General features: G+C 41.5%; 1 protein-coding gene across 3 annotated transcripts in view; it reads right to left on the bottom strand.

Moving 5' to 3' along the window:
- Positions 1 to 24,041, bottom strand: part of NRK (Nik related kinase) — a 223,645-nt gene that overhangs the window by 128,067 nt on the left and 71,537 nt on the right. The window lies entirely within an intron of this gene.

The raw sequence follows: 24,041 nt of genomic DNA, 5'->3' as shown, positions 1-24,041 counted from the left end.
GGGAAAGCTTCCATTTGAATGGGGTTAGTTAGTAGACAGCAATGGAAATGAAAAAACCATCGATAAAACATTTAATATGCACAAAAGAAATTTTTTAAAAAGTAACTTAGCACTACATTAGGTTCAGGCTACACTTTAAAAAAAATCTGTAGATAATAGAAGTTCACAGTTACATATGCAATCTTCTTCATACTAAAATGTTTGTGCTTATTGGTTTTAGTTCATAATAAAAAAGAAAATGTTAAAAAAGAAACCCTGAGTTGTTTGGTATTTATTGGGCAAATAGCCCTTACAAAGTTTGTAATCTAGCTTTTACAGGTTAAAATCAGGAGGCCCAAAAGATGCTTAGCGTGAGGTAGAATGAGATAGCCTATAGAGACTTCAAGGCCATGGACCAGAGAGTTTAATCCAAAGAAAAGAGAGATGGACTGTGTTGAGTATCTATCTCTCTGCTCTTTGTTCTAAAGAGTTTGACACTAGGGTTTGAGCTACATCTCCCAGGGAGAGGAGAGACTTCCTAAGACTCAGAAGACTGTTCACTCTTTAAAGGGGAAAAAAAAAGATGAGTTTTTTTTCCCATAGGGAAGACTTTCTGATGGTCTATGCTGGTGGTGACTGATTTTTATAAAGGGCTATAAAAAGCCTTTGGCTTTGAACTAAAAGAGCATGTTAGAGACAGTCCCATAGCCAAAGACTACCAGTAGAAGCCAAAAGTTGAAAGTAGAGCAGCAATCAGCACAGATTATTCATCCAACAAAGTAGCGTCCAGCAGAAATGAGTCTGTAGTATCTGGCATAGACTGTGGGTCCAGTGGAATAATGTCCAACAGAACAGTGTCCAGTGGAGACCAGCAGGGAGCAAGCCCAGTGAGAGCAATGAAGTAAAATCACTGGAAAAGATCAGCATCTCTGCAGTGTTAGGAGTGCGAGTTGCCCCCCTGGATGTAGCCACTGGCCACAAAGGTGCCCTATGTATGCGTGTCTCTCCAAGTATATATCCAGGCCACGGGTTCTCTCTGCCTTTCCATCCACGTTCCCTCTTCCTAGCCATGTTGTATGTTTAAGTGGGAGAGTGTACGCCAGGTTTATAGGGCAGATGTTTTACTATTACTTTTCTTATGGTGTTATTTTCATTAAATGTCTTTATTTTGAACTATATGCACACCAGTAGGAGCTCCTGGTTTAAGTGGATGTATCCTCACAAGCTACCTCTATGAATACACAGAAACAGCTAGGTGGCACAGCGAATAGCGTACTGGGCTTAAAGTTAGAAAGAGCTGGGTTTGAATCCTGCCTCAGACATTTACTAGTATATATACAAATAACACTGACCTCTCAGGGTGGTTAAGATGATCAAAGGAAATAATAGTTATAAAGCACTTAGCAGAGTACCTGGCACATAGTAGGTACTTAATAAATACTTGTTTCTTTCCTTTTTTTTTTTCTTTTTTTTTTTCCCCCTGAGGCTGGGGTTAAGTGACTTGCCCAGGGTCACACAGCTAGGAAGTGCTAAGTATCTGAGACCAGATTTGAACTCAGGTCCTCCTGAATTCAAGGCTGGTGCTCTATCCACTGCGCCCCCTAGCTGCCCCTTTCCTTCTTTTCTTAAACCTACAGTAGCTATCCTCTGGGAATATCTTCCCTATAAGATAGAGGAGAGTGTTTTCCCAGGTATCACAAATATATAAGACAAAGGGATATAACATTGTCAACATTCTGCTTCCCCTACACTAGCCTTTTCTCTAGAAACGGGAGCTATTTTAGAAGCAGCTTTCTTTTTTTCTATATCTAATGCTTATCATTTATAGTCATGACACATCTTCCTTAAGCTGGGTCTAGTTGAAATGAACCTGAATCTCCCCTTCCCCCCAGTGAAAACTGTAATTGTTCATCTCAGAGGTTTTATCTTCATAATATAAAATAATTGAATTTTTAGAAACGGATGGATGACTATTTTCACTTCATGTAGATTCTGGTGTTGTAATAAATCCCTTATATTTGAATATAACTTTAGGATTTTCAAAGTGCCCTTACACTTATTAATTCATTGAAATGTAACACTGCCCATGAGGGAAGAAAAGAGAGAAAGAGAAGGGCTAAAGTGACTTGCCTGAAGTCACACTGGGGTTCACCAGGAAGATAGTGTGTTAGAGTGTACATCTTTAGGGGGCAGGTTTGTTTGGTTGAGTACTCTCCACAAAGGAAGACTTCTATGGTCCTGAATCTGAGCCACTGTATGCAAATAAATAAGTGCAAACTATATAAAAAGGAAATGTAAGGGAGGGGAGAAGCCCTAACAACTGTAGGGAAGGTGGGATGAGTGGGCCAGGAAGTTATAAGCTCAAGTTGAGCCTCGAGACAGGTATTCCAAGAAGATGAAGGAGAACATTTGAAGTGAGGGAGATAGAGGACTTTTACATAGGAAATGAAATGTCACATGGGGAACAGCTGGAAGACCAGTTTTGCTATCGGATTATTTAGGAGCATAGAGGGAGGTTATACATAATAAGGCTGAAAAAGGAAGTGGAATCCAGGTTACAAAGGTGATACCCTTGATGGAAAGAGGGAAGTTTGGACAAGAAATCATCGAGGAGAATGAGATCTAATTTGGAGTATTTGAGATGAATGAATAAATGAACAAAAATTATTAATGCTTAACTATGTGCAATATACTATGCTAAATTAGGGGGCTCCAGGAATGAAAAACAAAGAGCTTCTGCCCTCAAGGAGTTTACATTCTAATGAGGGAGGCTATATATACAAAGGGGAATGATGACACATCACTGAGGCCAGCAGAGCTAGGCTTGGATAGAACAATGTGGGAGTCATTAGATACAGGTGATCCTCTGGAACATGTGGCTGTCAGGGAAAGATGGAATTTGATGAGGTCACCAAGAGAGAATCTAGAGAGAAGACAGCTGGAGACAGTTCCTTGGGCTACGCCCCTAGTAAGAGAATGGGACATAAACAATGCAAAGTAGTCAGACTGGAAGGATTAAAAGCAAGACAGAGCGGTGTCACCTGGAGGAGCGTGGCAAAGTCTTCAGGGAACTCCAGAAGGATGAGGATTGAGAAAAGGAATCAAAATTGACAAGAAAGAGATCAGTAGTTACTTTATTTATTTTTAAATTTTTTCCTTTGTTCTTTTTATTTCCAAAATATATGCATAATTTTCAACATTCACTCTTGCAAAACTTTGTTTCAATTTTTTCCCTCCCTTCCCCCCACGTCCTCCCCTAGATGGCAAATGATACAATACATGTTAAACGTGTGCCATTCTTGTCTACGTGTTTCCACATCTGCCATGTTGCACAAGGAAAATCAGATCAAAAAGAAAAAAAAATGAGAAAGAAAAAAAGCAAACAAAAAACAACAAAAAAGTGAAAATTCTATGTTATGATCCACACTCAGTCCCCATAATCCTCTCTCTGGATGCAGATGGCTCTCTCCATCACAAGTCGATTGGAACTGGCCTGAATCACCTTGCTGTTGAAATGAGCCACATCCATCACAATCATCACATAATCTTGTTGCTGCTGGGTACAATGTACTCACTACGCTTAGCATCAGTTCCTATAAGTGTCTCCAGGTCTTTCTGAAATCCTCCTGCTGGTCATTTCTTATAGAACAATAATATCCCATAATATTCATCTACCATAACTTATTCAGCCATTCCCCAACTGAGATGGAAGAAACATCCATTCAGTTTCCAGTTTCTAGTCACTACAGAGAGGGCTGCCACAAGCATTGTTGCACATGTGGCTCCCTTTCCCTTCTTTAAGATTTCTTTGGGATACAAGCCCAGTAGAAACACTGCTGAGTCAAAGGGTATGCACAGTTTGATAGCCCTTTGGGCATCCCAGTTTTCCCACATCCCCTCCAACATTGATCATCATCTTTTCCTGTCATCTTAGCCAATCTGAGAGTTGCAGGGTGGTATCTCATTTGTTTTAATTTGCATTTCTCAATCAGTAATTACTTTAAAAAAGAAGTTTCACAATGAGAGGACTGAGGCCAGTTCCAATGATCTTGTGATGAAGAGAGCCATCTACACTTAGAGCGAGAGCTGTGGGAACCAAGTATGGCTCACAACATAGCATTTTCACTGTTTTTGTTGTTGTTCACTTGCATTTTGTTTTCTTACTTATCTTCTTTCCTTTTTGATCTGATTTTTCTTGCACAGCAAGATAATTGTATAAATATGCATACGTAATTGGATTTAACATAGTTTTAACATATTTAACATATATTGGATTACTGGCCATCTAGGGGATGGGGGTGGAGGGAAGGGGGGAAATTTGGAATACAAGGGTCAATCCATGACATAATTAAATACTCCTTTGGAGACAGCAATTTGCCTTTTAGTCTAATGCATAAAAATAGATTTAAGATTATGAAAATAAAAATAATAAATTTTACTTTTGAAAAAAATTATACATACATATGTTTTGAAAATAAAAAAAAGTTTTAATAAAATTTTTTTAAAAGATAGAAAGAAGTTTCAGGTGAATGATGAAATTGGGAGCCAGAATCCAAGAGTGAAAGGACAGGAAATGAAGATATAAATCCCCCTTTTCTAGGAATTTGGATGAGAAAGGGAGAACAGATCTAGGATGATAGCTTGAGGGATGGAAAAGGACAAATAAGGCTTGTTTTTGAAAGATAGAAGGGATGTGGGTGTGGTTGAAGGACACCAGGGAAGATTAGAGTTTAGAGAGAGGATGCTTGTGGGGTTTGCTATATCTGAAGACACAAGAAGGTTCAAAGGTACAAGGAGAAAGTTTGTCGTCCTTGGTGGAGAGAAAGACCATCTTTCCATCGGAATCTTCCCCAGCGATTTCGGGCCAAGGCTGTGGATCTCACAGCTGGGCTTTGGCCTGGGGCCCTGACAGATTTCTTTTTGCCAAAAACTTCTACATTCCATGAACTTGGTCGGGTCCCACACACTTGCTTCAGATACAGGCTGGAAAAGAATGTGCAGGTTTGAACTCAAAAAACATTGAGATCTGGACTCAGTGAGCTTTGGGTCTGGTCCCTTTCACAGGATCTCAAGCTATGCAGACCAACAGTGGGAATGGGATCCAAGGAGGAATAAAGACACCATTTAAGATCAAAATCGAATAAACAAAAATTGGAGCGGGATAGAGTAAATCTGCACAAAGGTGAGGATTGCAAGCCATATACAGTACTCAATGCTCTTTCCTTATAAGGACAAAAATCATTTGAGGCTGTTGTATTCTTTCCTCCATCTCTTTAGCAATGGCTGTCTCTAGATGAAATCTTCAGAGATTTCCGATTGTGGACTCATAAAAATAAGTCCTTCACCCTCTCTGGTTACATGATGCTTTAAAGGAAAAATAATAGTAGCCATCCAGAGTCCTAGATGTCACGACGGCACTCCTAGATGTCCCCAGTGAGGACGCGGGACAGAGTTTTCTCACTCTTCATTTTCAATAATATCAGTTTTGGTGAGCAAGCTTCCTCTGGCCACGCCATGCCTTTCAGTGGAGGCATAATCTAGAAATGTTGTCAGGCACTAAATGTATGAGGAAAGAAGGTAGACTTTTCAGCAAATGGAGTCTCCGTTCAGATACGGGGTAGAATGGTTTTGTTGAGAATTAAGCCCTTGTATGTGTAGGGGTAAATTTGGTGACTGGTTGACTGTGGCAAGGCCGGGCTTCAGATGGCAGTGGGTAGAAGGTGACAAGAAGAGCAAGTGGGACATAGGGTTACACAGCTAATAAAAATGTGAGATGGTATTTGAAACCAAGGCATCCTGGCTCCCAGTTGAGTGCTCTATCAATTACTCTAAGCTTCCTCAAAGGTTAATTTGACTGAGCATTTGCCAGGCCCCTAAATTTGATCCATGGAATATAAAAAAGAGCTTTGAGAGATGGTTTCTCAGTGATCTCATCAGCTACTCCAGGTTCCATGACTCCCAGATTTACATATCCAGCTCTATTCTCTCTTATACCCTAGACCCACATCCCTACTTACCTATTTCAAACCCTAAGTACCCTCGAAGCAGAATACATCATCTTTTCCCCATCTTTTCCTTCCTTAACTTCTTTATTTCTCTGAGAAGCACCAACCTCTTTTTTTTTTTTTTTTTTTTTTTTTTTTGCTGAGGCTGGGGTTAAGTGACTTGCCCAGGGTCACACAGTAGGAAGTGATAAGTGTCTGAGGCCAGATTTGAATTTAGATCCTCCTGACTTCAGGGCTGGTGCTCTGTTCACTGCACCACCTAGCTGCTAGTTATCTAGGCTCACAACCCAGAAGTTATCATCAATTATCTCCTCTTGCTCACATCTTACATCTAGCTAGCTGCCATTTTGTTGATTCTACCTTTTCAATATACCTCTTTCTCTCCACTCACACAGCTGCTATCCAGGCTTCCTTAACTGTTGCCTGGACTATTATAGCAGCCTCCTAATTGGCCTCCCTGCCTCTAGTCTTTCCCTTTCCCAATCCATCTTTCACTTAGCTACCAAATTGAGGTACACATCTAATCATGTTACTGACCCACTCAGGAAACTCCAGGAGCACTGCCATTCCTCTAGGATCAAATATGGGCTCATGTCGGGCACAGAAAAGTTTTATGAATTTACACAAAGATCATAGGATGTCAGTCATCTTCCGCCAAAAGAATTTTGCTTACGTAGCATAAAAGTAGCCATCTGTCTCAAAGCAGTGTAGCCTCTTTAAATGTGGTAAGCTTGTTTTCAATGGTCATTGCAGAGAAGGTTTTTCCATGGCTCTTTCTTCAGTCTCTTGCCACCAGTCCAAGGTTGATGAGTTCAGGAGAATCTCTAGCTGTCCATCATGCCTCGTGGGTGACCTCGGCATCTTCCGATTGCTATTGGAGATCCTGGAGGTGGGTAAGAGAGGCCGAGCTGAGGATTGGGGGTTGTCTGATGTCTTTATTTTGACAGGGATTTGATTTTCTTCAGTATTCATTGATACGTAGAAGATCTCGTCCTGGTTTCATATTGACACGGTCCAATCAGCGTGCAATATGTCACAGATAAGTTGTGAGTCATGAGAGACTGGATGAATGAATCAGTATGAATTAAGGCAGAATAAAGTGAATACAACCACAAAGACGGCAGACACGGTGCCCGCAGAGTAATGCAATTGGAAAGCCCGAGGAATAATAATTACTAGAAATTGTATTTGCCCCTGTAGAAGAGATAAAAGATGCACTTTTTTCCCCTTCTTTTCAGAGATGGGGAGCCAGGCATGTGGAACACTGATTGCATATGCACTCAGACTCTGGAGTTGTATACCTTAAGCTTTGCTGAACTGATTTGTTTTATTTTGTTTTGTTTTTGCTTTTGGGTTATAGGGCATGATTCACCCCAGATAGAGGGACAGAAATATATTTCGAATTAAAGGTGACAAACACAAAAGATACAATTAAAAACAAGTAGGGGTTTGTTTTAAGAAGTTCTGGAGGAAATCTTTTCCCTTTTGCCTACAGAGACATGGGGAAGTACCTATAAAAAGGAGACTAAATGAAGGGGTTAAAAATTATTTTCCTTTCTGTGCTATATTTTTAATTTTAGGGAGTTCATTATGGATTAGGATACGTTAATTTAGAACACAATTTTTGTTCTAAGTGTAAAAGTGTTTTGAGCTGTCTCTTGTGAGCTTCTTGGAATTCTTCCTATGGCATGATGTCACATTCCACACTTGGGTTCAAAAATAAAAAAAGTCATCCGCACAAATACAGGAGGGAAGAGGCACGGGAAGGCATGTAACAGTATATCTGAAAATGATCTGGGGGTTTCAGTGGAATGCAAGCTCAAGGAGTCAACAATCTGATATGGCAGCTAAAAAAGTCAGGAAGATCTTGGGTTACATTTGGAGGGGCACAGTATCAAAGACAAGAGAGCTGACAGTCCGATTATTCTCTGCCCTGATCAGATGACATCTGGAGTACTGAGCTCAGTTGTGGGGGCCACATTGACTAAAGTCACCCAGCAGGGGGAGGATGCTGGAATTGTACTTAGAAAGGCTTGCTTTAAATGTTGCCTCTAATACTTCCTCACTTTGTGACCCTGGCAAATCAATTGGCCTTTCTGAACCCATTTCCTTAACCACATAATGGGGTCAGTACCACTTGACTGGGTCAAAGGAAAAAAAAAAAAAGTAAAATATGTTGCAAATTTGGCAAAGCAGGAAGGAGCCTTCGAGGGCAGAGACTTTTGCAGTTTTCTGTCTTTATATTCCCAACACCTGGAACAGTAGGCACAGAGAGTATGCCAATTAAATGTTTGCTGAACGCTACAACAAATAAATCAGAGTTATTATTGTCAGCCCCGAGAGGCATCATGGGACAATGGATAAAAAGTTGGATTCAGAGCCAAGAAGGCCAGGGTTCAAGTCCTGACTTTTATGTTTATTGGCTGTGTGATATTGGCCAAGTCACCCAGTGCCTCAGTTTCCCCACACAGCTCTTTAAATTGAAGCTGAGGTGCTGATTGGCATTGGTAGGACAAGTCTCCTCATTGGGAATTCCCTAAATTGACAAAATTATTCATCTAGTCCAAAAAATGGATAAATTAGTGAATAACTCAATGAGGAGGATGCTGAAGGGTCCTGGGATCATGGTTGAAGGAATTAGGAATGTTCTTGAATTTTTCTTCTTTTCTTACTTTTTTCCCGTCAGGGACCTTTGCACTTCACTTGCCTGCTCTTTTGGAAAAGTCTCCCTCCCACCTCTATGCAGCAAAAATATTAGTGTATTTGATCTCACTCATGACTTCCTTCCCAATCTCTTTTTGTTTGTTTTTGTTTCATGTCCATTTTTAAAGAGCCTCATTCTGAGGAGCCTCGATCCCCAAAATATGAATTCATGGTATTGTGTGCCAAAACTAAAGCCTAAAGTCATGAGTCCAGATCATATGTGTATGATATATAATTCTCTCCTCAGTTTCCCTCTCTGTAAAATGAAGGGGTTGGACTAGATGACCTCAAAGGACATCTCCAGGGCTAATTCTCTGATACCATGGAATCACAAGTACACCAATCGGCACGTATTGCCTCGAATGTCCCTTTTTAGCTGTGTGGTCCTTGTCAGTTGCAGGCTTTTCTGACTTGGTTTAGAAACACTTCCTGGGGGAAAGGTCAGACTTGTGTTGGGCTATGAGGAATGGGTAGCATGCCTTCCACAGGGAAGGATGCTCTAGGCAAGGAAAATGGTGTAAGCCAAGGTCTAACAGAAAGGAAAGGGAAAAGAGAACAGATAATAATAGCTTCCATTTCTCTAGTGCTTTAAGGATTTACAAAATTCCTTTGCTCACAAGGTCATAGGCAGAGTGACTATTATTAAGCCTATTTTACAAGGAAGGATCCAGAAAACCAAAATAATTTGCCTAAGTTCACATAAAAAGGGACCAGAGAGACTGGATTTAAAACTAAGAAGTGGCAGACACTGGATTTGAACTCGGGTCTCTGGACTCACAAGTTTAAGACTCTATTATACTATTCTACTTCTGGGGCAGTTATGTGGCACAGTGGAGAGAGAACCAGGCCTGGAGTCAATAAGATCCCAGTTCAAATGTGGCGTCAGACACTTACTAGCTTGTGTAAGTCCTTGGGCAAGTCACCTCACCCTGTTTGTTTCGGTTTCCTCATTTATAAAATGAGCTGCAGAACCACTCTAGTATCTAGAAAACCCCATAACAAAAAAAACAACTCAACAACAGCCACCAGCACAACAGTTTCTGCTTAGCTGGCTGGAGGTGAGTGGGAGTGGAAGGGAGCAAATGCTTGCCTCTGTCAAGCCAGAATCTCCTCTACTGAAATTTTAAAGAAAAAAAAATCCTGTTTGAAAGGAGCCAGGAGTAATCATTGAGAAACAAGCCATTAGTAGTTTAGCAGTTTATGACTGACTTTTGTTAGTTAATGGCCTGAAGCAGAGCTCAGGGTTATTAAGGCTGGAAAACTAACTGGGAACTGCAGTAATGAGCAAATTTGAGGGGGATTACTCATTTAAACCATAACAAATTATTTCAAATAGCAATTGTGACAGCTGTGTTGGAAAAATCTATCATTCCATGGCAGTTAATTACCAGGGTTTCCCCAGAAAGAATACAGGACAGTTGTTGCCGGGCTGGTGATTTGGGTTTAATCATACACTTGAGGGGGCCACAAAGGATGAAGTTCAGAAATTCTCCAGTGGCAGATAGTAGGGTTGTTTGCCTCCTCTGCTGTGGGCATGTCTTGCTGAGGGCACTCATTTTCCAAGTGATTTCTTTTTGTGGTGGTAAGAGGAAAAGAAGTGCTCCCTCCACTTGGGTCCATCCCATCCCTTTATCCCCGCTCTTCCTCCACAGGCTATTCCCTGTGGTCTCCGTTAGCTGCAGTTTCCTCTCAGCCAAAGAGCGGGCCCTTGGAGGCCACCATGAGTGCGGCCTGGGTGGCGTCCAGGAGAAGGATGAAGCAACAGAGCTGGTGGCTCTGATTCCTCCCCGGGGGGAACACACACAATGGCTTCCAGGGCTCAAGGCCCCACTATTGGAAAGGAGAGGTCCAAAGAATTCTGAGCACAGGATGGCCGTTCAAAGGTCAGCAGCTCACAGAATCAGAGAAACTCCAAGTTGGAAGGACCCCAGAGGTTAAATCATCTGACCTTCTGCCTGAAGCTATGAATCTCTTCTATCATATCCCTGATAAGTGCTCATCCAGATTTCCCTTGAAGACCTCCAGTGAAGGGAAACTCATTATCTCTCGAGGTAACCCAGTCCTTGACAGGAAACTGAATTCTTCTGCTGAGCTGAAATTTCTCACTCTCCACCTCATGGCTCCTAATGTGGTCCTTTAAGACCTAACAGGGTGAACCTGAGTCCCCTGCCACACAATAAGAGCCCTTTAAGCAGACTAAAAAGGCTCCTGTGGTCTCTCCTCTAAGCGGTCCCAATTCCCTCAAGCCATTCTCCCAGGCTCCAGTGCCCGGATCCCTCTGGAAGGCATTAGTTTGCCAGCTTCACTCAACAATGAACCAAGCACTAGTCTAGACACTGGGATTTGTGGTGGGAGGGGCTCTTCAAGGAGCTTGTCTTTTACTGGCTGCTACCAGGGGGAAACAGATACCTAAAGGGAAATAATTTGAGGACAGGGAAAGCATTAACAATCAGGAGCTGGGAGCAGAACAAGTGTGACTTCCTGGAGGAAGTGGCAACCGAGTTAAACCTTGAAAAAAAGCTAAGGCTTTGAAGAGTGGGGGTGAGGAAAGGGTGCATTCCAAATGGATGGAAGGGCTTGTACAGTCCCCGAAGTGGGAAACAGAATGTTTGGTGGGGAAAGAATAAGTAGATGAGCTTGGCTGGGATGAAGAGTCTATGATGGAGAGTCTAGTACAGCAATGGACTGGGAAGAAGGGAAGGGAAGGAGAAGGGAAGGGAAGGAGAAGGGAAGTGGCATTTATTTAGCACCCATTATGTGCCAGGAACTATGTTAAGCACTCTTGAAATTGATCATTTACAATTATTACCTTATAAGATAGGTGTTAATATTATTACTCTTATTTTATCGTAGAGGAAACTGAGGCAAGCAAAAGTTAAGTGACTTGTACAGAGTCACACAGCTCGTAGGTGTCTGAAGTTGAATTTGGACTCAGATTTCCCTGGGCCCAGACTCAGCACCCTATCCATTGTGATGTCTATTGAAGAGTAGGAAATAGAGCCCTGATTAAGAACCCTTGCTCTGGATTCTAGACTTCTGCTAAAAAAAAGGTCTTAGGTCACATGAGCTTTTTGAGTTGCCTATGGAGTTTGCAGGCCACTAAAATCCCCCAGTCTTTTTTCACAAGAACCCTTGACTAACTACACTTCCCCTCCCTCATCACCTGATATTGACTTTTTTTGTTTTGTTTTTGTTTTTTTCATATATTAGCTATATCTTTATTTTTTTTAATTTATTTTTTTAATTTATTAATTTTATAATTATAGTTTTTTGACAGTACATATGCATGGGTAATTTTTTTTTACAACATTATCCCTTGTATTCATTTTTCCAAATTATCCCCTCCCTCCCTCCACTCCCTCCCCCCATGACAGGCAATCCCATACATTTTACATGTGTTACAGTATAACCTAGATACAATATATGTGTATAAATCCCATTTTCTTGTTGCACGTTAAGTATTAGCTTCCGAAGGTATAAGTAACCTGGGTAGATAGACAGTAGTGCTAACAATTTACATTCACTTCCCAGTGTTCCTTCTCTGGGTGTAGCTACCTCTGTCCACCATTGATCAACTGGAAGTGAGTTGGATCTTCTTTATGTTGAAGATTTCCACTTCCATCAGAATACATCCTCATACAGATATTGACTTTTTTTTAAACTTCAGTATAAATCCCTTACATTTACCTTGATTAAATGCCCCTTTCTTGATGTCAGCGTAGTGCCCTTTCACCACCAGCATTCCCTTCTTGGAACACACTTGAATGGCATTTGAATCAAAGCCTGGGGTAGACCTGCTTCTGGGAATGTGTGATGCTGCCAGCTTAGAGGCAGGGAGAAGAGGAGCTGGCTGCTTCCTCTTCTCCCCAAACCTGGGCTATGGCACCTCTGTTTCTTTTGTGCTTATCCTTCCTGACTTTAAGTGAATGAGTATTCTGAGAAGGAAGCTCCCAGGAAACTGCTGAGTTCAAGAGATCCATAGGAGAGTCTTACCAATAACCAGAACCGGTAGCAGCAGCCACGGGGTCTAATGAGGAACCAGTGCAATAGCCAATGGATTTACCAGATTGTCAGTGGGAGAAGGCATAGCAGAAGGGAGGTTCGTGAAGTCCCGGGGCGACCTCCACCTTCTCTCCTGGGTTTATCCCCTAGCTGTGACTATGTTGGAAGTTTCTCCCCTCAGAGAAAATGGGCGCCAGACAGGGAGTCCAGAGGGACGGAGAGCATATCCTCCTGGCCTAGAGCCCACTAAGCCTGACTGGAGCTCTGTTTAAGCCCAGACACCTTAAGATAGAGAGTCTTCTATATTCAAGCAGCTATAAATTTCAGGTGACTGGCCAAGCTGGCTGTCAGCTGGGAATCATACAATCAGACTTCCAGTTGGAAGGGGCCTTGGAAGCCATCTAGGTCAACCTTTACCTATATAGACAGCCTCTCTATGGTTCCACGTAGCCTTTGCTTGAAGATCTCACTAACAGGAAAGTCGCTTCTTTCTAACTGTTAGGAAGTTTTCCCTTGCATTGAACCAAATGTTCCCCTGTAAAAAACTTCTACCCACTTACTCTTAGTTCTATCTTCTGGTGTCTGCTTTGACAAAAGCAAATCCCTGTTCCACATGATATGCTTTCAAACACCTGAAGAAAGCTAACGTATTTCTCCTATGTCTCTTTTATTTCCTCTTCTGTTAATCTGGCCTATCTATATTTTTGTAGGTATTCCTCCACTTCAGTTAGGTTATTAAATTTATTGGCATAAAGGTGGGCAAAGTAACTCCTAATTATTGCTCGAATTTCCTCTTCATTGGTGGAAAGTTCTCCCTTTTCATTTTTGAGACTAACAATCTGATTTTCCTCTTTCCTTTTTCTAATCAAATTAACTAAAGGTTTATCTATTTTGTTGGTTTTTTCATAAAACCAACTCAGTTTTATTTATTCATTCAATAGTTTGTTTTTTACTTTCAATTTTCTTCATCTCTCCTTTTATTTTTACAGTTTCAAGTTTGCCATTTGATTGGGGGAGTTTAATTTGCTCTTTTTCCAGCTTTTTTAGTTGTAAGCCCAATTCATTGACCTTCTCTTTCTTTATTTTATGCAAGTAAGCATCTAGAGATATAAAATTTCCCCTTATTACCACTTTGGCTGTATCCCACACATTTTGGTATGACGTCTCATTCTTGTCATTCTCTTGGATGAAATTATTGATTGTGTCCCCTATGTCTCTTTTAAACTATACATCCTCCAGTTCTTTCAATCAATCATCATATGGCCTGGTCTCCAGCCTCCTTACCATCCTGGTTATTGTCCTTTGAATGCACTCCAAGTTGGCAGTTTCCTTCTTAAAATAAGGTGGGTTAAAGCTGAACATAATACTCCAGAAGTGGCCTGCCCAGGGAAGAAAAGAATAAACCTCTCGTCTTCTTGTTCTGGGCACTATGTCTCACAACGCAGGCCCAGATTTGCTTTTCTGTCTATCATGTCACCCATTTGGCACATGTTGAACTCGCAGCCCATAAACGCCACCAGAACTGCTATCTAGTCTTCATTAAAGTCTACCTCCAAAAGCTCATCAAAGTTGTGTGTGTGTGTGTGTGTGTGTGTGTGTGTGTGTGTGTGTGAGAGAGAGAGAGAGAGAGAGAGAGAGAGAGAGAGAGAGAGAGAGAGAGAGAGAGAGAGAGAGAGAAGGAGAAAGGGAGAGAGGAAGAGAGGAAGAGAGGAAGAGAGGGAGAGAGAGATCTCCAGAGACTAGAAACACTAAGTTCAAGGGCACTCATCACCAAGCTCACAGTGTAAAGAATTTTTTATCCATAATAAAAACTCTCCAAGACTTCCTACAAATGTTTAAAAAGCGCTAAAAGATTTCTGGGAGAACACACATAAATTGTGCAAGAAGCTCAAATCATTGTAACCTATTTTTGTTCTCCCCTTCCCAAGATAATCATTTCATCCATAAGGAGAGCATGAGCATGAGATCTAGGTTTGCTATCCTGGCAGCGCTCATCAGAATTACCAGTTTAGATATATCAAAGATAACCAGATAGATATATCAAAGAAAGAAATGCATGGGCTTCTATGACCTGCTCTTGAAGAGGCCATGCTAGCTCCTAGTCATGACCATTTTCCTTTAATGACATAATCTAGAATTTGAGAAGAATAAAAGTCAAACTTCCTGTTCTGTATTTTTCAGATTCTTCCTTTTCTAAAAATGGAAACAACATTTGCTCCTTCCTTAGACATGGGACCTCGCATCCTCCACATTTTTCCAAAAGTCACTCCTCAAATCACATCTGCTAGTGTCTGGGGTGGTAGTGGAAAATGGAGTTGTAGTTCACTTGGTCTAGGGACTTGAGTTCACTGGAGAAGGAAGGTTTATTTATTTATTTATTTTTTTATTCATTCATTTACTTACTTACTCATTTATTTATTTATTTATTTATTTATTTATTCACTCATTCATTCATTTATTTATTTATTTATCTATTTATCTATCTATCTATCTACCTATTTATGCATTTATTCATTCATTCATTTATTTATATTTATTTATTCATTTTTATTCATTCATTCATTCATTCATTCATTTATATTTATTTATTCATTTTTATTCATTCATTCATTCATTCATTCATTTATTCATTCATTCAGTTATTTATTTATTTATTTATTTATTTATTTATTTATTTATTTATTTATTTATTTATTTATTTATTTATTTATTTATTTATTTATTTATTTTACGGCCATCTCTTGACTAGTCCTGAGGGTTTCAACTCCTCATCAACCATAATCGGCCTATCTTTACCAATTAGAAAAATTAAGAAAATAGAAGGAAAATAAGGGTTGAGGAGTTTGGGGTTATGACTTTGAGCTATATTATTTTCCTTTCTTTGCTCTTTCATCCCCAACATAACTTTAAAAAAAAATCCTTTGATTTGTTTTCATCAATGGAAAGAATTCAGAAAATATAAAGGAATAATCAAGACACTCTCCTTCTAGTGAGTTTGGATTTTCTATTCCAAGGATCGATACCAGCTTTCAGCCTTAACAGTGAGACAATCAGCCTGTGGAAACGTTCTAGCTATCTGGAAGTCCCAGTCTTTCCCACACAACTGGTGTCCCAATCTATGGCCTCAGGTCTTTCAATTCATTGAGTTGGCCAGGCTCCCCTGATTAGCCTTCCAACTATGTATGCCTTTTAAATTTTGAATTTCACCAATTAGCTTCCTCTAAGTCCATATCAATCTTTTTGGACAACTCCTTTTCTATTTTAGCCAAATTATTTCTCTTTGTGCTTTGGAACTGTATTCATGAAAGACTATCTACTCTGTCGGGCTGCCTTCCTCTGTGCAATTGGGGTCAATGGGAATCCTACCTCTCCCTTCTCTAAACTGTACTTCAAATTTCTCTCCTTCTTCCTCTTCTCTCTCACAAATGTCAGAATCAGGCACTGCTAGTCCTGAAGGAGCGGGGTGGTGGTGGGGAGAGGATCTGGTGCTAGACTCTACAAATCTTGGTTTTGATATTATTGTCATACTGTACACTCCATGCATTACGTACTGTTGGGTGAATTGTGAGCGAGGCACAAAGTGCTAACTTATTTCTGCCAGTGAGAAGATATATAGCTATCAGTCCTGACAGAAGGGAACTCCCTGAACACACTTTTGTCTTTGCACTCCAGTCACATAGTAGGCACTTGATAAATGCTTGTTGATGCTACTTTACCCCCCAAAATCCATTCTGTCCTGCTGTTTGTTTTACGAATTGTTCTGTGCACTTAGAGACCCATGAAAGTATGGAGTGTTACCCTCCCATTGGAGACCAATCTCAGACAGAAGAGGGGTACGTGTGATCAGGACTCTGAGCAGCTCACAAAGGGGGAGGAGGGAGACAAGTCAAAATTTAAAGCCTCCACACAGTGTCCGGACACAGTGACTGCTTCCTGACATGGCATTCTGTTCCATCCTTTTATGGAGGACTGGACCCTAACTCTACTAACTCAATCCTAATTCTCTAGCCCTTTAATTATCTTTGTGGTTCCCTTCTGAATCTTCCTCGAGTTCCCTGATGCTTCCTGCTACAAAGTCTTGAGCTACAAACTGAGTGATAGCCAAGGGTCGGGGGCACGCGCCTGGCTGCGGGGCCGATGGCACCACCGTTATGGCACTACCAGATGGCCCGCTAGCCGGCCAGCTGGGCTCTTCCCATGACTTTCCCTAGTCTCTATTAACTTCCACTGAGCAGCCTTCCTCTGAGGATGTTAAAAAGCTGCTTCAATCCCCTGCAATACATCAACTGTAGGGTCATGAACTGGTGATAAGTTATGAGTTCCTTGCCCATTTTTTCTTAGCAAACCAAACAAACAACTGCCCTAACCTTGGCTGGCTGGAGCTTTGGAACTAAAGAACAATGTGAGCACCAGTGTAATCTTGGAGAATGATGTTTTCCTCCTCCCCAGGTCTGGGCCTTGGCAAGGCATTCTCTTGTACATCTGGTCAGATGTACTCTCTAGAACTTTGCAAAGAGCACGCAGAGACCCCCCCATGTGCTTGCAAGCTCACTCCATGTTTACCCCATAATTTCAGGTGATCCCCTCTTGTCATGGCACCGGAGACAGAGCACTGACTTGGGAGTCAAGAAGACTCGGGTTCAAGTGTTATTTTCTGACGGTGCCTTTTATATGCCTTAAGTAGCTCCCAAATGATCTGGCGGGGGGAGGAACAGGGGAGCTCCCCAAACCTCAGTTCCTGCCCTATTCCCAGAGGCTTATACACGCTCCTAGACGGCTTCCACTGAGCTTTAGTGCCCCGACTTTACAGTGACGCCAAGTGCACTACAGCATCCAGAGTAAGGATTGTATGACCTGAACAGTAAAGCTCAAAGTTCTTGATGGGGAGATGGAGCCAGAGTTTGCTGGGAAAAAAAGAAGACAGTGGCTGGTGGCTGACAGAAGAACTGTGAGATACAGTAACGTAGTCATGTAGATGCAGTCGGGCACAATAACAGCTCGTGCTTCCCCAGGGTTTGGGGTTTCAAAAGAAAATTAGAAAGGACACCACCTCTCATCCACTATCTCTCATTTGATTCTCACAGAAATTCTGAGCTGCCTAGGAGGCCGGGAGAGCAAGCATTATAATCCCCATTTTTCGATGAGAAAACTGAGACTCAGAAGGGGGAACTAAGTCATTCTTTGCCTGGACAGCTTTGGCCATTTATATTTAAATCCACCTGGGATCTGGGTGGGGAAAAAAGGATTTCTGAATCAATCTAGTCCAACTGGTACCTGAGCCTTTGTCCCAAATACCTGCTCAATGCTCAGCCAGGCTCTGCTGGCCACAAAGGGCCGGGTGTCTGCTCCAGCATCTGCAAACTGCCCTTGTTGTTTCTTTCCTCAGCCCTCCACAATTACAGCCTTTTCCTCCTGACAAGTGGCATTTTTACCATTTCATCCATGCAGGTAAGGAGCTCAGACTTTCTCTACAGACTGAAGTCCAAAACTTTAGGTGATAGCTGCAAGCTAGGTGCTACAAGAAGCTTAACAGGGACTTGGCTGGCGAGTGGCAGGGGCGCTATGGCCCAATACTTTCCAACTGCCTCTCCAGTGGAAGCCTTGCGTTCAGAGTGCGAAGATTTGCACAAATGGAAAAAAAAAGCTCAGTTTCCAGAAGTCCCTTTTTGTCACCAGACTTTCCCCTTAAGTTCTTACATCTTACCACTGACATCGTGGAAATACAGACCATAGACTTCAGCTCCTAGGTTCACCTGCATGCCGGCCTGCTGGGAGGGCAGGGAAAAGAAATCCGACTTTTCTTAAGCAAAGAGGTTTCAACTGAGACAGAGAAACACCTCCTTGTAACGCCTCGATACCGTGTCCCATCCTCCTCGGCTTATATAAAGCATGCACCAGTTGATGTGCCCACCAAATGTGCACCTGGGCCAACTGGTGCCAATGGCAAGTCCCTCACTATCTGAGGCAGCTCAGCACGTAGAAACAAAAGTTCTCACAGATGAGTGAGTGCCAGGGTTGCTGTCAAGGATAGTGCATCCTTCCATGAGCCTATTCAAAATATTCTTTTTATACTGGCTCCTTGCTCTCCTTTCTACCGAGGTCCCCAAACCAGGCCTTGAGTAAATGTCAAGGTAAATCAAAGGACATAAATAATCACAAATCAAACTGAGACAGAACTTCCCAAAGTTCCAAAGAACTTCCCAAAAGCGCATTCTTTGAGTGAACTCTGGGAGGTAAGTAGTGCAAATGACACCCATTTTTATAAAGGTAAATTGAGGCTCAGAGGTCATAGGAGTATGGATTTAGAGCAAGTGAATTGCTCAAGATAACAGAGCTAGGATATATCTGAGCTGGGATATTTCCAAATGTCAGTCCAGTGTTCAATTGCCTATGCCATTCAGTTGTTCGGAATCCTTTGCATAGTCTGTAGAGAGTGCAATACAGGAGTTTAGGGACTCCAGCCAAGGCTCCACAAGAAGAAGAAAAATGAAAGGAAAAAAAAACAAGTGGGAAGGATAAGAGGGAGAGAGAGAGAAAGGAACAAAAAGGAGGGGAGAAAAAGGGGGGAAAAACCATGCTGTTTATAACAAAGAAGAGCAGAACTTTCATTCATTCATCCACTTAAATGTTTACTATGTACATGACCCCATGCCAGGTGCAAGAAATGACAAGGACTAGAACTTGGCTCCTGCCCTCAAAGAACTGATAAGAAAAAAAAAAGTTGAATCAGAACTGTGTACAGATAATTATAATGCAAATACAGTTGTGCTAATTACACAGAAGTGGGATCAGAATGCTAGAAGAAATCTGAAGAGACTTAACTTCCAGCTCGTGTGTGAGCCAATGCCAAAAAAGGCTTGTCAGAGAAAGGCCTAAGGTGGAGGCATCATTTGAATTTGCCCTTGGAACAAAAGAAGTGTTTCAGATGTGATCGGAGAAAGTCCATTGTGGGTACAGGGAGTCAATAGGAGGTAAACCAGTGAGTCCAGATAGGACTTACCCTAGTTCTCCCTCTAGGTGCTGCCTCCAGAGAATTCCACCTATGTCTGTAAGGCCTAGGCAATACAGCCATACTTCCTACTCCCAAACTCGAATACTTCTTATCCCAAGTTCATTTCTTCAGAACCCTGCCCTGTTTTCTCTGGAGATAGCTATTTCAGTAACTGGCAATGAGTTAGTAGGGATGAATATATTACTGGGACAGAGATGTCCTTATCTCCCTCTTCATTCTAGGAGCATGGACTTTTATTTTTTTGTTGTCGTTCAATATTATCATTGTTATTTTATTGTTCTTTCTTCTTTTTTTTTAGTTTTCAAAATTTACTTTTATAAGATTTTGAGTTCCATTTTCCCCTCCTTCTATTCCCTCACCACTTCCCAAGATGGCAATCTGATATAGAACATACATATACAATCAGATTCAATATATTTCCATATTTGTGAAAGAAGAATCAGAACAAGAGGGAAAAATCAAGAGAAAGGTAATTCAATCGAACATAGACTGAGTCATTGGACTCAGTGTAAGAAAATGTATATTTAAGTCAACAATTCAACTGGATTCGCTAATACTATGTAAGATGATGGTTATATAAAGATGAATCCCTGCTCTCAAGGAACTTACATTCTACTGAAGGATATAATGTTTAAAACACGTAGACAGGGGCAGCTAGGTGGCACAGTGGATAGAGCACCAGCCCTGAATTCAGGAGGACCCGAGTTCAAATCTGGTTTCAGACACTTAACACTGTGTGACCCTGTGCAAGTCACTTAACCCCAGCCTCAGGGGAAAACAAAACAAAACAAAAGAACAGGTAGATAAATATAGGATAATTTGAGGAAGGAATAAGCACTAGGGACTAGGGGAATCAGGAAAGGCTTCCTGGAAGTGATGATGTCTTAGCTGAGTGAGCCTCCAAGGAAGTTAAGGACTCTTTAAAAAAGCACAAGGTAAATTAGAAGTATATTTCAGATGTGGGGGAGGCCAGCACAAAGGCATGGAGGTAGGAACTGAAATGCCAGGTTTGAAGAATAACAAGTAGGTCAGTTTGCTGAAGCAAAATACCAAGGATAAGAGTGGTGATAGTCTCTCTGTACTTCTCCTTAGTCAGACCACATCTGGAAGAGGTGTAGACATACGGTCTGAAAGCTGGAAGAACAGCAAGGGATTGAACTATAACGTGAAGGAACAAACCTGGCCTTTGTCCTCTCTTACTGTGAGTTATATGGACTGGGTAGATCATATGGGAAGGGGGGTGCCTTTCAAGCAAAGTGCAAATTTTCCTTCCAGGAGAGCCCCAAACCTTAGCTCTCAGTCTAGGTGATTATATGTGCCCTAAGAGGAGGGAGGGGCTTAGGGAAGCCCCCCTCTCAGGAGAATTTCCTCTGAGTCTGGAGGACCATACAGATTTGGGAGAAGAAGGTAGGACCCATCAGAGAGCAGCGGAGCGTTGTCTTGACTGATGATAGGTAAAGTTTCCTAGACTGATTAGGAGTTCTTTGTGGTTTTTTGCATTCTTTGGGGGATGTGAACTGAAACCTGTCCTATAGCCAATAAATTGTTAGTTTGAATTTCCATAGGACCATTTGTGGAGACCTAGGGGCAGTGTAAAAGTGGCAAGAATGCCGGGTTCAAATTCCTCCTTTGACATTTACTAGCAGCGTGTGTGGGTTAAGCGGTTCCCTCGGATTTATCAAGAAACTTAGAGATAAGTTGGAATTTGAATTGCCTGAAGGAATTCCTTACACTGATAAAATCACAAATCTTTTATTTTTTTGACCACCTGTCGGCTATGTTATATGGAGAGGACTACATGGCCTCTTGAATGCTTTCCAGTTCTAGGGTTCTGGGAAACCAAACTGTGTCTCCCACTACGGGAATTTGATAAATACACTGATGTTCCCTCAGATACCCTGACCTCCCAGTTCATCAGCATCCTCAATTTCCAAGACCTACATGTTTACTCCACTTCAGCCACCTAGAAGAACGGCCAAAAGCCAGATTTCTTGTTCACTCTTAATAACCACATAATTTCTCTTATGTAGAACTTTGAAATTCACCCTCTTTTTGATTATAATTTCCTATTCTTTCAATTCTTCCAACTTATATACTTTCTTAAGCTATTTGGTGCCGTCACTGAAGTCTCCAGTATCTAAAGGTATCTAAACTCAACAGAGCTCTGACCTCTCTGCTTAATAAAATACTTAAGACCCTTAACGTTCTTTGCTTGACTATCCATATCCCTTCAGCAGCATTTCCAAATATCTTCTCTACTTAGGCTCCCCATAACTTCTTCACCTGCCATTCCTTTCTTTCTTTATCTTTTTATCAGTGCCTGACATAGGAGGTTTGTTGACGTGAGTTCTAATTTACTAAGAGATGCTGACCATCTTAAATTCTCTTTTTCCCTTCCACCGTATTGCAAAACAACTCTAAATGGTCACCTAGTCTTTTCATCCTTTATCCTTTCTCTGAGAAAGATGTGCCCGTCCTTGCCAAGGACAACATAAGCGCTATACCCTCTCTTACTTTGCTGATTGTTTTTGGACTCTGGCTCTCTCCATCTTTCCCCCTCTCTCCCACTGTCTCATCTTCAATCTTTCTCTATGTAATGACCCTTTTTTCTGCCACTTACACAGGTTGGTCTACTCAATCTTTACCAAAACCTTTACTTGATCCCTTCAGTATCCCTCTCACCAGACAATTTTTTTGCCTCTACTGACTCGTTACCCACCCAACTTTCAATCTACTTCCATCTGCCTTCTAGCACTATCATTTGAAAGAAATTTCCCAAGGTCATCAGGAACTTGTTAATTGGCAAATCCCATGGCCCCTTCTCAGTCTGCATGCTCCTTGACCTCTTTGCATGATTTGCTATTGGTGTCCATTCCTTTCTAGCGTATACTTTTCCTCCTTGGGTTTTTCCTGATTTTCTTCCTACTCGATTGTTCCTTCTCAGCTTCCTCTTCTGGGCCATCATCCATCTCCTCTCCCCTCGATATGGTTAGGTGCTCCCTACAGTTCTAACTTGGGTCCGCTTTCCTTTTCTCCCTACATTCTCCCCCTTGGAGGTGGATATGGGGCAGACAAAGTGTGGCGAGATGGACTCGACTGCTTACACCCTAGGGATGTTTTTCATTGCTTAGAATCACAAACTTTGAGAGTTGGAAAGGCCCTTAGACATCATCTCGTCCAACCTTTAAGGCTTCTAAGTCTTTTAGCAAAAACATAGAGCCTCTATATGAGTTATTCCCCTCTCTCCTCCCCCACCAATAAGCTTGTCTTGGAAGCCCCTCTCCTTATTCAGGCCTGACTAAGACTTGCTTTACTTACAGAAAGTCAAATAGAAACCAATCTTTCCACTCTGGCAAGTTTAGTCCCCAAATTAAATCAATAAGACTATTCAACTGCTAAGAAAATTTTTTTTTCAAAGAAAAAGAAAAAGTTCTTTCAGCTCAAACTTTTAATGGCGTGGTAGGTGCTGGTCACCAGCTATATAAACAAACGGTTACTTTTAGTAAAGAACTTCTTTCCAGTTCTTGGCCCAGGCCACCATTTCAAGACTATTCCATCTATTACTATTTTCTCCTTTTTCTTTGTAAATGGCTTAGAATCTTCTCAACCTAACTTCAGAGAGATATTTTCCCAATAAATCAAATGAGGGAATTGGCTGAATTCGATGTGTTTATAATTTGGGCAACATCCCATGGATTTCTGAATTGCTCCTCTCCTTAGAGGATAACGAGATGGATCGGCAGAGCACACAAGGCTTAATATTAACTGTTGTTTTGTCTGTGTCACATTCAGATTCTTGGTTTGAAAAGGCACTGCAGGGTTTTCTGGCTTGCTATTTTCTGAGATAACTTTGAGTTATGAGCTCCTCTGTCAAGGCAAAATGTGATAACCACACTATGGTTATGTGGTGGCAATGATATCATTGATCTTAGGACAAGGCTGTGTTTAGGAGACAGGTTTCTTTTCACCTTGAAAGTTAGAAATTGCTGATAGCAGAGTTGTATTGCCCACATGTCAGTAATAAAAAAGAGAAATCAGAACTTCAAGCTTACTGTTCCATCTGGAAGAGGATCAGTTACTAAATGGCTTATTGCGACTTCTGAAAAAGAAATGCCTGACTTTTGCTGATCTATTTTCCTTATTCCTCCCCTCACCCCACAAGCATATGAGACCTTGAGGTTTGTCAAGCTTCTGCCTTGGTTTCTTCATCTATAAAATGGCCTTCTCTGAATTTAATTCTCTAAAATGATAAAAGAGAGAGTAGGCACTGAGCTGCAGTGTTGGAGAGTGAACTTCCCAGTAATAACAAAATCCCAGTCCTCTCTTCCACTGCCCCCCCT

This window comes from Sminthopsis crassicaudata, chromosome X, assembly GCF_048593235.1.
Source record: "Sminthopsis crassicaudata isolate SCR6 chromosome X, ASM4859323v1, whole genome shotgun sequence".
Classification (NCBI taxonomy): domain Eukaryota; kingdom Metazoa; phylum Chordata; class Mammalia; order Dasyuromorphia; family Dasyuridae; genus Sminthopsis; species Sminthopsis crassicaudata.
This window is presented reverse-complemented; position numbering and strand designations above follow the sequence as displayed.